Consider the following 6,863-nt stretch of genomic DNA (forward strand, 5'->3'; position numbering starts at 1 on the left):
GACCTGAGGTTTCCTCTTATCCTCCAGAAATCCTTTTAACACTCTTTCCAGCTCCAGCCTGTCCATGAACCTCTGACACCCCAGATCCTTTTGGCTTAGCTTTTGCTTGGGGTTGCTCCTTCCTTATCTCTCCCCAAGTACCTCTAAGAGACAATTGACTTTTTGTTTCCTTTCCTTTTGTGGTCAGAGCACAAAGAAAATGAAAAGCCCCTGTGGTTCACAGTCTGGTTCCCTTCCAATCAGGTTGCGGTTACCTGAGGACTGAGTCACTGACACAGGAAGTCTCTGCTGGCTACCCCCTGCCCAGCTCACTCCACTCCCCTGCCCTGCCTTTTCTGATGAATAGACCCCTCAGACACACTAAAGACACACTGAGCCCCGGAGCCTGCAGCGTGCAGGATTGTGCAGCCTTCTTCTGACAGCCCTTTTCTTGAAGAAGCCAAACTCTTTTGGCCTTTCCAAAATTTAAAAAATAGCTTAAATATGCCAGAGCATGTGTTCAGCGGAGCTACATAGTACTTTTCATATATCCAAGTTACTAATTTTCTGGGACCTGCCAACATTTCCATTTTAAACTTGTGAAATTAGAAAGAATAATTTGAAAATATGTCAAAACTTTACATTTTCCATATAGGCCGTGGGTGCAGATCATCTCTGGGGGTGGTCTTTGTGGTTCCTCGGCTACTTCTCTCCCCGTGGGTTGCCACCCTTTGTCCATTCACTGGAGGGTAGGGGGTGATGTATTGCACAAGTTCAGAGCTGTCTGTATGGTTTTAGTAAAATAGTAGAGGCAGAGAGAATGGAAGATAGGAAGGCTATGAAACATGGAGTAAAAAAATCGGATGTTACTTACAGTTAACATTATGTGCAAAAAGCTTTGACAGCTGCTAACGACCACTGCAAGCGACTCAGGCAGTGGTCCATGGAAGAGGACATGTGCCCCTGGGAAGAGTGATGCCTCTCACCCTGGGCTTAGTCTCCCTTCCGCCCCCGCACCATCATCCACAGAGCTTTCCCCGTAACACTCAAACCCCACACACGCAAGGCACACCTTCTTAAAACTACAGCATGCTCTCACATCCACTCACACATATTCACACACACAAGTGTACTCTCACACACAACACTCACACACAGGTTCACATACATAAACCTACTCACACATACAAACACACACAACACACACAGGTGCACACTCACACCCACACACAGGTACATGCTCATACACACAAACACACTCACATAGGTGCATGCACACACACACAAACACACACACACACACACACACACACACACACACACACACACACACCTTCTCAGAAGTGTGCTCCAGAGGGCAGGGTGCTGACCTTGAGCAGCATGCAGTGGAATGAGAAGATTGGGTTAGCTGTGTGACTTTGGGCAGACACTTCACCCGACTGGGGCCTCAGTGTCCCCACTTGGACAACTGGGGATATGAACTGTGGAATGCTTAAGTTTGCTCCCAGTCCCCGTGCATGCAGGAGGAGCATCTCTTCCCCTCAAGACTTGCTCCCACCACTCCTGCTCTGAGGGCTTCTCAGAAACCAAAGAAGAAGCTGAAATGATTAATGAGGAAACAGACATGAGTCCATTTCAGTCTCTCAGTTAATGATTTTGTAACCTGCTGAGCTGGTCTGGCACCTTCAGACCCATTATTTCAGGTATTTTTTTGTTGATCTTTTCCAGGCTCCCAAATAAGTCCCCTGGACATGGCACTCATCAGTACTTCCACTCCCTGGCCAGCTGGGAGGAGCACCGGAGGCCCTTCGGACCTGGTGAGCTGCCACTCTGGCTGCAAATACCAGCAAGGTGAGTCACGTCAGGGCACTGACCTTAAAGGGAGAGAAATTGGTGCTTGCTTCTCAGCAGCGTCTCTAAGGGCCCAAGATGCACCCAGTCGCTCCCCCTTTTACATCACTTTGCCGCAGGCAGTGCACGTTCACACCTATTAATTACTTCATTTGGTTCTTACAAGAGCTCTAAAAAGCAGAGAGTTCAAATATTCTTATTGCAATTTTTGATAAAAGGTTAAGTGACTTGCCTTACGGTCACAGCTAATGAGGAGCAGAGGTGTGACTGCACATGGTTTTATCTGATTGACAGACCAGGGCCTTTTCTGGGGCTTTTTATCATCTCTTAAGAATATGGGCATCTGAGACTCACCCCAGGAGCAAAGGGGCTCATGGTTGTCAGGATGGGGGGTGGGAATCTACCTTGTTAGCTGGATCCCCAGGGAATTTTGCCACACCTCAGATTTTTATGTATGTCATCCAGAGGATGGGCGAGGCTTGGTGTGGTAAGGACGCTGTGAGGTATTTACAATGCTGAGGCCTGGCTTGGAATTCTGTATGACATGATACTCCCTCCAGTTGCTCTCAGTCTCAGTTTCTTCACTTGATCATGAGGAAAATGAAGCCTGGGCTAGCCCCTCCCCTACCCCAAACCCCACCCCCCCCCCTCCGCCACCACACACAGGCACCCAAGTATTAGCTCAGGAAGGTAGTATTTGGGAAAGCCCTCATTATGCATGTGAGATGTTGTATTAGTTAGCAAAAAGCCCCAATTTGTCAGGGACCTAGGACCATCAACCACTTATTTCTTACTGATTTTACATGAAGGCTGCATGTTGGTATAGTTTTGCTGGCCTCTGCTGGGCTGGACTGAGCTGGGCTCCACATCCAGAATGAAGAGGTAGCTACTCTTAGGCCATTCTCATGGTGGAAGGTAGGAACAAAAAAGGCAGAACCAAATCCCCCAAGAATATTTAAACTTCTGCTCAGACAAGACCTATATCATATCTACACTCTCATTTTATTAGCCAAGCAGGTCTCTTGGCCAAACCTAGAATCAGTGGGGTAGGGAATTCTATACTTTGCCTTTTGGGAACCATGGCCTGGATGGAGAGGGAGGGAATAATTGTCACAGTACAGCTTAGCATACAGGTGTTATTACATTGCTTGTGCTTACAGAATCATGAGCTTCAACTCCAGTGGTTGAATTAAGCTCTCTTTTGTCTGGTTGGGGGATTATCCTCCAGTCTGAGTGTCTTTGATGCATAAAGCAGACCTTATATCCCAGCAGAGGCCCAGCACAAGCCTTGTCCAGGGTGGTGCACGTAAGAAACTTCCTTTTCCGGCTGCCTCACCTCCTTCTCCAGAATGATAACAACAACCAGCATATCTGGAGCACTTCAGTTTCTTTATTTCATATTCTCCATAAAGGCATCACCGATGTTAACATACTGGGTGCTAGAGTAGCACAAGAGATACATGGTACTGGAATTCTAATTCTGGTTTGGCCACTTATTAGCTATGTGACCCCACGTGAATTATATAACTTTGCTGGGCCTTATTTCATCAATGGTAAAAGTGGGACAATAATATCTTCTTTTTGGAGGTCTTACGAAGATTAGAGCCCAAATGTTCACATTGCCTAGAACAGTCTCTGGATAGCCTTTGAATAATACCTACTTTCAAAATTACCTGTATTCTAAATTTGATCACTTTCCATCAACCTCACTATAACATATTTTCTTAGTTAGGTGAACACTAACTGCTACAACTCATAAATCTCCTGATTTTACTGGTTTCACACAATTAAAGCTTATATCCCCCCGCATATTGCTTAACACACATGTTTATGATTGGCAAGAAGCTTTGGTCCATGGAGGCTTTAGGAACCCAGGCCATTTCCATGTCATGGCCCCACCATCCCCAAGTCTTCAGATGCCATTCTTAGAGCAGATGAGCAAAGAGAAGGAGGAGACAACATGCTGCTTCCTAACCACCTTGGCCCAAAAGTGAAGCACATCACTTCTATGCACATTTCACTGGCAAGAAAAGAAGAAAATGGCCACTCTTAACAGCCAAACACACTGAGAAATGTAGCCTCCTTGTGAACCCAGGAAGAAAAAGGCCCACGCAGCCTGTGGCACACCCCATATCTCTCTAACATCACTGCAAATGGTCCCCTGAGTGCACTCTTACTGAGGAGAGGCTCTCTCTACAAAGTAGCCAGAGGGGTCTTATAAAGTGTGAATTATGTTATGTTATGTTCCTGTGCAAAACCCTTCACATCTTCCTATATATGTAGGATGAAATCTAGACTCCGTCATGGCCAGCAAGGACTGGCAGGAACTGGCCCCTGCCTATCTCTCTGGTATCATCTGTTATTTTGCCTTTCACTCACTCCATTTTAGCCTGAGAGATCTTCTTTCTATTTTGGAACCTGCTGGATTTATTAAGGACTTCAATCCTTAGTACTTGCTCTCCCTTTGGCTTTTGACAATCTTCCTACCTCTCATTTCATTCAGTTCTCTGCTAAAATACTGCCTCCCTGGAGAGGTCTTGTTTGACCACTCAATGATGATCAGGGGTTAAAAATGTTTGACCTTCATCTTTAAAAACAAATTTTATTGGGAAATATTAAAAACAGGAAAAGCAATAGAAAATAATAAGATGAGCATCTGAACCACCATCCTACTTTATCAAGGCTTAACATATAAGTTTATTAAAATGAGGGTCTTTATAACTCAGTTTTGACTGGACCCAATACCAATGTGGAAAGCACCAAGTAGCCCCATTTTCCAAAGCAGGGTGATAGTGTTAGCTGATTACCCACCTGCAGCTTTTTTTTTTTTTTTTCAACGTTTATTTATTTTTGGGACAGAGAGAGACAGAGCATGAACGGGGGAGGGGCAGAGAGAGAGGGAGACACAGAATCGGAAACAGGCTCCAGGCTCTGAGCCATCAGCCCAGAGCCCGACGCGGGGCTCGAACTCACGGACCGCGAGATCGTGACCTGGCTGAAGTCGGACGCTCAACCGACTGCGCCACCCAGGCGCCCCAACCCACCTGCAGCTTTAAAAGGAGTTAAGTCTGGAGAGGTCAGAAGAGGGAATTTCTTTGGTTGGAGTAGTGTGGTATGGCCCCTTGCCTGTCTGTGGGAGAAGGAAGAGTGTTTCCCTCTCCCCTTAACCTAAGAGATGGAGGCATTAGAACCACCAAAAGCTTCTGTCCTGTGTCTCCTGGAGTAGGGGTGACACCCTGGGATGGAGAAGTCTGAAGAGAAAGCCTGGCTCAGAACTGAGGACTGCACATTGGGGAGAGAGCTTCTCCAGAGAAAGCTGCTAGACAGTGAGTTAAGAGTGAGATTCTCCCTATGAGGGACTGATCTGACGAAGGAAGCAAAGTGTGGGCCCCACTCAAGGTCCTCTCTCTCTTTCCATGTGCATATGGGCACATAGGGAGAAGGCAGCTGTCTTACAAGACAGGAAGCAAGCTCTCATCAGGAACCAAATGTGCTAACACCTTGGACTCCCCAGCCTCCAGGTGTGAGAAATAAATGTCTGTTTTTAAACACCCTAGTCTATAGTATTTTGTCATAATAGCTCAGCCTGAGTGGACTAAAACAATAAGTGGCAGTGAGAATTGAGGGGCTGCTGTACCAAATACCTAGAAATGCAGCTTGGGAATTGGGTGATGGGCAGAAGCTGGGAGAGTTTTGAGGTGCATGCTGGTGAGAGCTCAGAAAAAGAAGAGGAAAGCTGTAGAGAAAACTTCCAACTTCCTAGAGAATACATAAGGAATCATGTACAGAATGTTGGTAGAAATATGGACATTGAAGGCCATCCTGATGAGGGCTCAGATGCAGATGAGTAATTGGACACTGGAGCAAAGGCAATCCTCATTGTAGCATGACAAAGAACTTGGCTGGATTGTGTTCGTGTTCTTGTGTTTTGTAGCAGGTACAACTTGTGAGCAATAAAACTGGGTATTGAGGTGAAGGGATGTCTTTCTTTCTTTCTTTCTTTCTTTCTTTCTTTCTTTCTTTCTTTCTTTCTTCTTTCTTTCTTTCTTTCTTTCCTTTGATAGAGAGGGTGAGTGGGGAACAGGGGTAAAAAGGCAGGGGAGAGAGAATCCCAACAAGGCTCCATGCTCAGCATGGAACCCAACATGGGGCTCCATTCCAAAACCCTAGGATCATGACCTGAGCTGAAATCAAGAGTCGGATGCTCCACTGACTGAGCCTCCCAGCTGCCCATAACTGAGGACATTTCTAAACAAAACGTTGACGAAGGAAATGCTTGGTCCCTCCTAACTGCTCATAGTAAAGTGCAAAAAAAAAAAAAAAAAAAAAAGAAGAAGTTGAAGAAGGAATTTTTTGTGAAATGAAATCACAAAGAGGCTTGATAATTAAATCTTGATTAAAGAATTAAGATTTTCTTTTTTCGAAAAAAAAAAAAAAAAAGGAACCAGAACTTAAATATTTGGAAAATTCTCAGCCTATCCATACTGCCAAAAAATGAGAAAGTGTGTTTGGAAGAGAACGTCAAGGGTGTGGCTAACACTGGAGATTAGTGTGAGTGTGAACCAAGGACATAATCAGCCATCTCAACAGAAGCCAGGAGTAGAGATAGGTATTTTACTGGCAGAAACACTGCAAGCTGGAACTAAAAGAAACGGAAAATAAAATGAAATGAAGGCAGGCTGCAAACATGTGCTGTTTCTCATGGAAAGGAAAGAATGACACCAAAGGTGACTGAGAGATCATCAGAGCTGCCGTTCCCACTTCTGGCTCAGGGGACAGGGCTAGGTCCTACTGTGTTCAAAGGGTGGGGCCACCTCTCTGGTTTGGAGGGTCAGCACCTCATGGGCAGAGCCACTGCAGAGAGCTGTGTGGATAGCAGCCCACGGAGCTGCAGGAATGGGGCCACCTTACCAAGCTGTGGGGCTGCTGCTGTCACCCCAGGGCCTGGAGGGCAAAGCATCAACCAAAAAGAATTATTCTCAAGCCCTAAGATCTCATGGAATTTGCCTTGTTAACTTTAGGACTTGCTTGGA

This window comes from Leopardus geoffroyi, chromosome C2 (assembly GCF_018350155.1).
Source record: "Leopardus geoffroyi isolate Oge1 chromosome C2, O.geoffroyi_Oge1_pat1.0, whole genome shotgun sequence".
Lineage (NCBI taxonomy): Eukaryota > Metazoa > Chordata > Mammalia > Carnivora > Felidae > Leopardus > Leopardus geoffroyi.